A 9,553-nucleotide genomic window follows, 5' to 3' on the forward strand; every position below is an offset into this window, starting at 1 on the left:
CCCAAGGGAGCCCACTGAAGGGTGGTTTCAGCCTGGCTGGGGCAGCCCAGCAAGGAACGCAGCCTCACCCAGCTCCAGAGTGACATCACCCAGGGCCCCAGGCAGGACCACTCCTAACAGCCCTGGAACTCCCAGAACCCACTGATTCTCCCCAGGTCCCCAGCCTCCCTGAAGCCAGGCCTGCCCCTGTTGGTAACTGTCAGAGCCCCTGGGAGCAATGTGCCACTGCTTTTATTCTCTCTGCTTCCCTGGTGGTAGCCACACTGGGAAAGGAAAGGAAGCTTGTAAAGTTACTGCATTAGGCCACTCCACACCTCCCCATCTCTGTCTCTCTCTCTCTTCATCTACTGGGTAAAGCGCTCCCTGCAGAAGACAAAGCAGTAAGAGAACAAGAGGAGTGTTTAGGAGGATCTAACCCAGCCCATCACTTTACAGCTGGGGAGACACGAAGTGCCCAGCCCATGACCTCAGCGCTGGCGACAGTAACCAACGGCAGCAGCAAGGGCTCTGGAGACTTGATCCACAGCCCCTGGCTGTATAACTGGGGTAAGCTGGCCACCGTCTCTGGACCCCCACTGGGAAAGGACGGGCTGGCCCAGATGGATGCCCTGTAGGTAAGATAGGGCTTCCCTAGCTCTGTGACTCCTCAGTGTGCGAGAAGCCTGCCTATGCCCCGAATGCTTCATCTAGTACTTTCCACCACAGAGGGGCCAGGGGCAGGGGTCAGGAAGGGGTACAGCAGAGAAGGGAGGGGCAGCTCCCCCCTTCCGTGCGGGCTGCCCTCACACCCAAACCGGGTTAGAGGCCTGCCTCCCCCCAGCTGTTCTTCTCCAGGAGAGAATTCTTCCAAGGACACAGGCTTTAGTCACCAGAGATGGCATTTTTACCATCAACACCTGTTAAAACTCAACTCATGACCAGTTTCTGATGCTCCGGGCTGGAGTATTTAATTAAATATTACTCACGCAGGAAGCAGTCCCTGCCAACTCACCCCCAAACTGTACAGTTCATTTTCAGAGAAAAAGAGGGAGGGAGGGAGGAGCCTGTGCCCTCCTCAGCTGGTACCTCTCCCAGGTCCGGCGCAGCCCTCTTGAAAACTAAGAAAGGAAAGTTAACTTAAGAAGATCTCAGGAGCCAATGGCCCCACTGCTGCTGGGTTACCGTGGACGGCAGGTACACACTCAGCACACAGATGCACTCAGAGACGCACACTAACTCACAGACACACTCCGACACACATGCACAGACGCACGTGCACAGACACACAGAAACACATTCACCCATACACATTCGCACACACTCACACACTCACTCACGGACACACACTCTCACACACAGCTCCCAAACTCCCCGAAGACCAAGCCATCGCGCCTCGGAGGCCTTTAGCATTCCAAGGAGCGTTTGCCTTGAACTTGAACAGGAAAATTACCACCGACGGACCCAGGCTGCTCTGGTTTTTCTGTTTTAATTGATTTCCTGACATAACTAACACTCGTCTCTCCCTTGGTTGCCGGGAGAAGCCGCGGCGGCTTCGGGGCGGCGGGGAGGGCGGCAGCGCCCGGGATGTCTCCCGGCGGGCTCCCCGGGGGAGGCGCTGCGGGCAGAGGTGAGGAGCCTCCAGGGGGCTAGTCGGGCCGCGCTGCGGATCCCAGCCATGGCTGGCGGGAAAAGCGAAAGTAACTTTGTGGAGCAGGGTCGCGCTGCCCCCGTGCGGAAGGGGCAGGCCGGCGCCCCCGACTCGCCGCGGGGATGGTCGCGGGAACCGAGGCCCTGGCCGTTTGGGCACCTAGAAGTCGGAGGGGGCCACCGAGCGTCCTGGGCCCCCTTCCCGGGTCTGCAGACGCCGAGGCTCAACCCCGGGTGCGACGGTCGTCGCGGCCGCCGGGACTCCTGTCCCATCTCGCCCCCGCAGGTGGGACCCTGGGCCGCGCGACCTACCCGCGCCTGCAGCTGCAGCAGCAGTAGCGACGCTGGGCGGCGCCCCCGCCGCCTCTCCTGGGATCCCCGGCGAGAGAGAGGCTCCCCGCGCGCCCCTACCGGGTCCCCAGCCGGGACCCGACCCGGTCCCCAGTGTCGGGCCCCGCGCTCGGGTTCCCACTCGATCCCCAAGTGCCGCGATCCCCACGCGCACCCAGCCCGGACCCCCACCCACCCACGTACCCGGCCCTGCCTACCGCTCCCGGGAGGCCGCTGCCGCCGCTAGCTCTCCGGGGCCGAAGAGGCTCCCGCCGCCGGGAGCGAGGTCGCCTCCTCTCCGTGGCCCCGGCGCCAGCGCCTGGAGCCTGGTTCCTGCTGCGAGCGCGCGGACTGCCCGAGCGCGACTTCTGTGCAAAGAAGAAAAAGCAACCCAAGGCTTTAAAGTGGAAAAAAAAAAAAAGAAAGAAAGCGCCGGGGGCGGGGCCGTCCCGCCCCCGCCCCGCCCCGCCCCGCCCCCGCCCCGCCCCGCCCCGCCCCGCCCCGCCCTCGGCTCCCCCTCGGGCTGCGGCACGCGGGGCGCTGTGAGCTGCTGGGGCGGCCGCGGGGCGCGGGGCGCGGGGAGCTGGGCGGGCGGGCGGCCGGTCACGTGCCCGGCGCTCGCTCGGCCGCCCCCGCCCCCGCCCCCTCCTCCGCCCGCGCTGCCGCCCCACCCGGAGGCCATCGGGGCTCGGGAGGCTGCGGCTGGGAGGCCGCGCGGGCGGCGCCGAAGCTGCGGTCCCTCTGGAGGACTCTGGGAAACGCCGGACAGCCCCCTCTGGACAAGAGGCCGGGGTTGCAACACTTGGGCTGCGGTGGTGCCCGGCCCCCGAGTGGAGGCGGGGGGTTTACTAATAATTTTTAAAACCTCTTGAAGCAACCCCGGGAGCGAGGCCTTGCTTGCCTCATCTGAAATTCCCAGCAGTTTAAAGTTCCGTAATTCTAGGGCACAGGAGGGGTTCATGGGACCGCGCATAATCCAGGGACGCCCCGCCCGGCCGGAGCCCACCCCTCTCGACGCGTTTCCTTCTCTGTACCCACAGACACGGGGATCTTGGGACTCCCAGACCTCGGGGGAATCAAGCAACTCGACATCCGGGCATACAGCAAACGTGCTCCATGAACGTTTGTTGAATGAATGATTGAATGAAAGAAAGGAGGGAGGGAAAGAGTAAGGGCCATGGCCCGGTAGGTACCCACCACCTCCCACCTCTCTACACTTCTTTGTATAGAGTGTCCTGTGGCTCTAGGTGACCAAAGGAGTTTTCCTCTCTTGCGCCCAAGAGAGCAGTCACTTGACCTCTAGAATGGGGAAGACTTTAAAGAAAGACATTCTTAAAGAACAAAATCTCCTTGCATTCCTCCACCCCTCATTGTATGTAGTGTCTATTGAAGGGAATGGAGAATTAGCATTATTGGAGAAGCTGTTAAGAATAATGTGGTTATTTCATCTTTACCATAACTCTGTAAGAACGGGGCTGTTATTCGGGTTGTAAAGATGAGGTAGCCGTAACTGGCCAAAGACCCTGCTGTAGCAGAGCGTGGAGCCAGCTGGGCTCTCTGAGATCCCAAAGTTTGTTGTCTTCTCACCTCACCATGCTGAAAATCAGTTTCGTTTTGAATTTTAAAAATACTAAGGCTCAACTAGCAGTCACGGGCAGGGCGGGCCTGGGTGGTGTTCTGGCCTTGGTTAACATTCCTGGTTTGAATTGTCTAGGATGCTGAACCAGGCCAGGCAGGAGGGCAGCCATTGCCAGCACCCAGGGGTGCTTTGCATTTAAAAAGAGCACTGAACTCCCTTAGCCACTTGCAGTTTGAGAACCGTTAGTTGTCTCAAGATGAAATGGCACTTGAGAGAACTGTGAAAACATCCACACGGGCAGGAGGTCTGCCCGAGTTCCCGGTGTCCCCCAGAGTAGTCTGATCCCTGGAAAGCACGGCCGCCTCTGTGCTCTCTGTGCTCCATTTCCTTCCCTCCGAGAATAACCGTAGTTGGCACGTTACCCAGGATGTGTGCACCCCTCACCGGAAGTGGTCCTGGAAGGGTGGGCTGGAGTCTCACGCTGTAGCCGCACAGCCTGGGACCGTGGTGATGTCAGCCTTCCTGAGTGGAACTTCTCCAGGCCTCGCCCCTTTTCCTGGAGGATACCTACCAGGCAGGTACCTTGGGCAGACTAGGTGTAATTCAAGTAGTAGGATCTATTCATTTGGGACCAGAGACCCCACCTTTGGTATGAGGGCCCTGAAACAGGCCGTTCCTAATTAGAAGCCCTCAGCACTCCCAGCCCACCCTCCTGCAGCATTAATCTTGACGTCTCAGCGCTGATCCAGCGGTGTAATTAGATCCTGCTGACCTAAATTTCCCAGAGGAGTCCCTGGGGAGTGAGCCTTCCTCTCCTCCAGGACAAGAGCAGGTTGGCGGCACAATGCTGGAAAGCTGAGACCTGGAGCCGTGTTGAGCAACTGTGGAGACCAGGCTGTGTGAAAGGGGTGTATGCTCATCCTATCAGCACTGGTACTGTTGTTTGTTAAAAAGATACAGAAACTTGCGGTACTGTAACATCAGCTGATAAACACCATCCAGGAATCTGAAGGCTGACTCAAGTCTCAAACCAAGTATGTGTGCTCCCCAGGGGTGAGCAGGGAGGGGAGTGGCTCTGGGCTTCTGGTGGTGTCACCATCCCCTCCACTCCACCCCCACCCCTACTCACATTTCATCACTTGTAATAGCGCAACTTGCTCACTTCTCTAATCTGTCCCAGGAAAACGACGGGGAGGAACTATTAGATAGCAAATTAGCATCAACTGCTTTTTCTAGTGATGAAGTCTGTCCAGAGATGTCTCAGACACCCTTTGAGCCTTTAGGGCAGAAGCCTGCTGCCCTCACAAGCTCCCATCCCCTAGGGGCTCCTGTGGTCTCTGAGTCCCTTTTGCTGATTGGAGTGAATGGGCCAGGAATTTGGGATTAGCAAACCTAAGGCAAACCTCAGCTCTGCCATTCAGCAGCTGTGTGCCCTTGAGCAAGTGACTTAATCTTTCTGGGACCCAGTTTTCTCATCTATAGAATAGCTCTACCTGTTTCCCAGGGTTTGAGGGCAGGGGTGGGAGGGTAGCAGTCATTCAACAAATATTAATTGAGCACAACATGTGCAAGGTGTTGTGTTAAATGAAATTTGGAGGGTTTTGAGGACTGTCAGGATGATAGATACATTTTAGATGTTATTATTGACAATAATATCAAGAGGTTTCCTAGAAAAAAATAGTGAAGCAGATGAATAATATTTAGGCCCATTCTGCACCCCTAACACAAGCTATACCATAAAGTATCTCATGAAGTGAAACTGAAATACAGTGGACCTTATCTTACTGAACTTTGATCTTAAAGCGCTAATGAGTCAGTCCACAGATTCTTTCCATAGACTGCCCTTAAATATTTGGGGCTTTCTCGCCACATCACATCATTATTAGACAGTGACACCTGCTGGCAGGGTGCAATATTGCAGTGCAGCTCTATCAGACATTGGTAATCATCAGTCCAAAAGGATAATGCAAAGTTTCCATGGCTTCAAATGAGACAATGGGTGGCAACCAGCCTTGAAGAGAGTTCCCATGACCTTGAGAAGAAGTTGACTTGTGACAATAGTTATTGCCAAGTTCTTCTAAAACACTCTCAGTGAAATAAAAGTGAGCAGGCTATGATCTTGACTCTCTTAACTCTTCACCAGAAGTTTTCAACAGTTTTTCAGTGTATTTTCCCCCCATGGGACAGCTTCAATATTATAGTAAAATTCCATTAAAGTAATACAGGTGAAGCACCCCTCCAAGTATTTTTTTTTTCTTTACTAAATACTGAGGAACTGAATGAATAGACGTTGAACAGCACTATTCTGCATGCTGGAGAGAGAGTACTAAACAAAACTGACCAGGCTCCTGGCCTTAGAGAATCTCTATTTAAGTGGGAGAGACAGACTATAAACAGCAAATGAGATCATTTCAGGTAGTAACAAGTGATAAAGAATTGTTTTATGTAAATTTGCTCTGTGGTCTATTTTTCTTTAGAAAGAAACGTATTCAAATGAACTCAGTTCAAACTTGAAGACTCCATACACAAAGATTCTAGAAAGGTCACGCTTCTGTCTCAAATGCCAGATTCGAGACCTCCAATAGTCTGGGACTCGTGTCTCCTTCCTGTCCCCCACAGCAGTTTGTGGTGTTTGGTAGACACCTTGAAAGTGAGTCCAAACTCACAGGTCTGGCTTCTGTGTTCCGTCCTTATCTCAGGATGCCCCATTTTCCAGCCAGAGGGTCAGCTGCCAAGTTCATTAAGCAAGCATTTAGTGGGAGTGAGCTGAATGCCCCATTCTGTGCTAGGAGCTTCTTGGGTTAGTATGGATCCCATGAGGAACCAATTTGGTGAGTGACATGGATCAGTTCCCATTCTGCTTCACTCCTGGAAAAATAACTCCAAGCCTTTTAGAGCGTCAGTCCTTCTACCCTTCTGCACAAAGCCCGGCACTGTCTGGCTGGGGATTGGTGATGCTGGTTCTGGATGGGCTTTTCCCTCACTGGGGATGTCCCGAGTATTTCTCTTCAGGAGAGATCAGTTCGGAAGAAGAAAGAATGAAGGTGTCCAAACCTATAAGATGATCATAGCTATAGTGATATTTTTAAAGCTAACACTTATTAACCACTTACTATATGCCAAGCTCTGTGCTCTGCATTTTACTTGTATCATCTCGTGCACCCCTTCCACAAGGTAGGTACTGGGATCATCTACATTTTCGATGGGGAGACTGAGACATGAAGTGGTAAGTCGATCCCCCAGAGTTGCTCAGCTAGTCAGTGGCAGAGCCCGGACTTGCACCCAGAGTGACTCAAAAGCTCATGCTACATGCTGGGCCGGGTCTGATTGACCCCTGTGAACTCAGGGCGTCTGGAGCACCAAGTGGCAGAGAAAGAAGGGTAAGTGTTTCTCAACCTCTGGAAGGGGTCAAAGACAGAGCAACAACCAAACAGGAGCCCTGTGCAAGTCAGAGACCAGTGACAAGTGCGTGAGTGGACACTAAGCAGTGGCTCTGCGGGCAGGTGGAGGGTCGGCAGAGTGGGATACCGGGTGGCCCTCAGCGGACCCGGCTCCATGTTCGTTCATTTCCCCTAAGTAACTCCTAACACTGTCCATCCTTGTGTCACCTCCTCTGCCCTCCCTCTGTGCCACACTGTGCTGGGTGAGATAATGTGTCCCCACAATTCTTGCCCACCTGGAACCTGTGAATGTGACCTTATTTGGAAATAGGTCCTTACAGATGTCATCAAGTTGGGTTGGGTTGGGCCCTAATCTGATGATGGATGTCCCTGTAAGAAAAGAGAGAGATTTGGACACAGAGGAGAATGTCATGTGATGACAGGGGCAGAGATTAGATGGATGTACCCACAAGCCAAGGAATGCCAGCACCCACTGAAGCTGGAAGAGGCCAGGAAGAATTCTCTCCTGGAGCCTTTGGAGAGAGCGTGGTCCTGCTGACATCCTGGTCTTGGATTTCCAGCCTTAGAACTGTGAGAGAATCAGTTTTAGTTGTTTGAAGCCACTCAATTCGTGGTACTTTGTTACCTCAGCCGAGGAAACGGATACACAGGCCATCATCACTTCTCACCTGATGACTGCCAGGGCCTTCTCTCCCAACTCCTTGCTGGCATTCGTGGCCCCTCCAATCTGATTTCTACTCAGCAGTGGAAGTGATATTTGCAAAACGCATGTCAGAATTCTTCATGTGCCCACAGGGTTCTAGATGGTCTGTCTTCTGCCTGCCCTAACCCTAACCTTAACCCTGTCCCATCTGCCCCCCCACCTTCCTCCTACCGCTCCTTCAAGTTCTATGCTCCTTCCTTCTTGTACCGAGGCCTCTCAGTCTGGATTTCCCCGCCTCCCTTGCTTCTCCCCCAGGTACCAGCTCCCAGCTCCCATCCTCTCCTGCCTGATCATTGTTTCTCACTGTACATTCTCCCATGTACTGCTTACTCTATACCCTTGTCACAAGAGACAGCTTTACTCTTACTTATTTCAGACCTTGGCACACAGTAGGCTCTTGTATCAGTCAGCCATTGCTGCATAACAAACAACCCCAAAACACAGTGGCTTCGAGCCACAACCATTTCTTCTTGCTCACATTTCTGCCAGGTAGCTGGGGGCCAGCTAGTCCACCAGGCTCTGCTTTGGGTTATGAGACTGCCTGACTTGGCTCACAGATCTGTTCTATGCATTCATCCTGGAGAAGAAGGGGCAATGGAAATTTCCAGAAAACTCCTCTCCTGGTGGTGGCAGAGGTGCTGGGGAGGAAGGCCCAGCAGTGAAAGCACATTTCAATCTCTGCTTGTGTCACACGTCTACTCGCTTCCAGTTGGCCAAAACCAGTCTGAGCTCCAGGTCACAGGATGGGGAAGAACTCATCTCTAGGGGCTGGGGTGGAGGACAATAAATATTTCTCTCCTGCAATCCTCAATCAATATTTGTTGACTAAATATGTTTGCTTGAGCAAGATTAGTCAAATGGAAATACAGGGATGCAGAATTCCAAGAGGGTCCTGGATGCTCTGCAAGTTTGACGTGCCTTGGGCCTGCCCTGTGCTAACCATTCTCCGGGAGCTCCTGCAATGGTCAGTGTTAAGCTCCTGTGAAAGAACAAAAAGGTAGCACCCAACTTCACTGTGGGGCCACAGAGGGAGACCCTGGGGGAGGACTCCGTCGTCTTTCCTCCCAGCTCCTATGGTCTCTTCCCTGGTTACACAGGCCCTGCTGATGCTTTATGGCCCACAGCTGGCCAGTTGGTCAGCCCCGGGTGCCCTTCTCCAGAGAACATGCATCCGGCCCGCCCCCAGCAGTGCCCTGCTCTCCCCGCCCCTCCTTATGATGACAGAATTGCATGTTCCTGTGTCTGGAAGTTACCTCGCAGTCCCCCTCCCCAGAGGCAGGCAGGAGGCTGACTGATGCTTCTCTCTTTGCCTGGATTATTGGCTGGGCAGCCTCCCATGCGTACAATCCTTCAAGTTCAGCACTGGGCAGAGGGGGATAGCCTTGAACCCAGTCCACGATGGATGAGGAAACTGAGGCATGCAGCCAGAAATGACTTGCTTAGGACCTCAAAACTAGCTTTAGATTTAAATCCCCAAAGCAGAAACGTAAGGTCTTTCTTGGTACCAAAGCCAGCTCAGAGGTCATGTTGGTAACTACCGTGTATAAAATAGATAAACAACGGGCTGCTTCTGTGTAGCCCAGGGAACCATATTCAGTATCTCGTAGTCACCTGTAATGAAAAAGAACATGAAAACGAATGCAAGTATGTGTATGTATGACTGAAGCACTGGGCTGCACACCAGGAATTGACACAATGGTGTAAACTGACTATACTACAATAAGAAAACAAAAAGAAAAAAATTTTTAATTAACAATGTAAAAAAAGAAGTCACATTGGGGAGCCCCTGTCTTCCTCCAGCGGAAGCCCCAAGCCCAGCCCCCAGGCCCCTGTAGGAGGCCATTACTGTTACTATTATCTTAGTATTTCTGCTGCACAGGTAACTCACAGGGAAGCAGGGTGGCCAAGGGCGCT

At 53.6% G+C, this 9,553-nt stretch overlaps 1 protein-coding gene across 3 annotated transcripts in view; it reads right to left on the bottom strand.

The window, feature by feature from the left end:
* Window positions 1-2,342, bottom strand: part of SPSB1 (splA/ryanodine receptor domain and SOCS box containing 1) — a 61,993-nt gene extending 59,651 nt beyond the window's left edge. Inside the window, exon 1 of one of the 3 annotated variants that reach the window (XM_072975449.1) lies at window positions 2,175-2,342. The gene's annotated coding sequence lies outside the window, so the exon portion shown is untranslated. Of the gene's footprint in view, window positions 1-2,160 lie in introns of all 3 variants that reach the window. The other 2 variants (XM_072975450.1, XM_072975451.1) reach the window with 2 other exon arrangements.
* Between the last annotated feature and the right edge of the window lie 7,211 nt (window positions 2,343-9,553).

This window comes from Vicugna pacos, chromosome 13, assembly GCF_048564905.1.
Source record: "Vicugna pacos chromosome 13, VicPac4, whole genome shotgun sequence".
Taxonomy (NCBI): Eukaryota; Metazoa; Chordata; class Mammalia; order Artiodactyla; family Camelidae; genus Vicugna; species Vicugna pacos.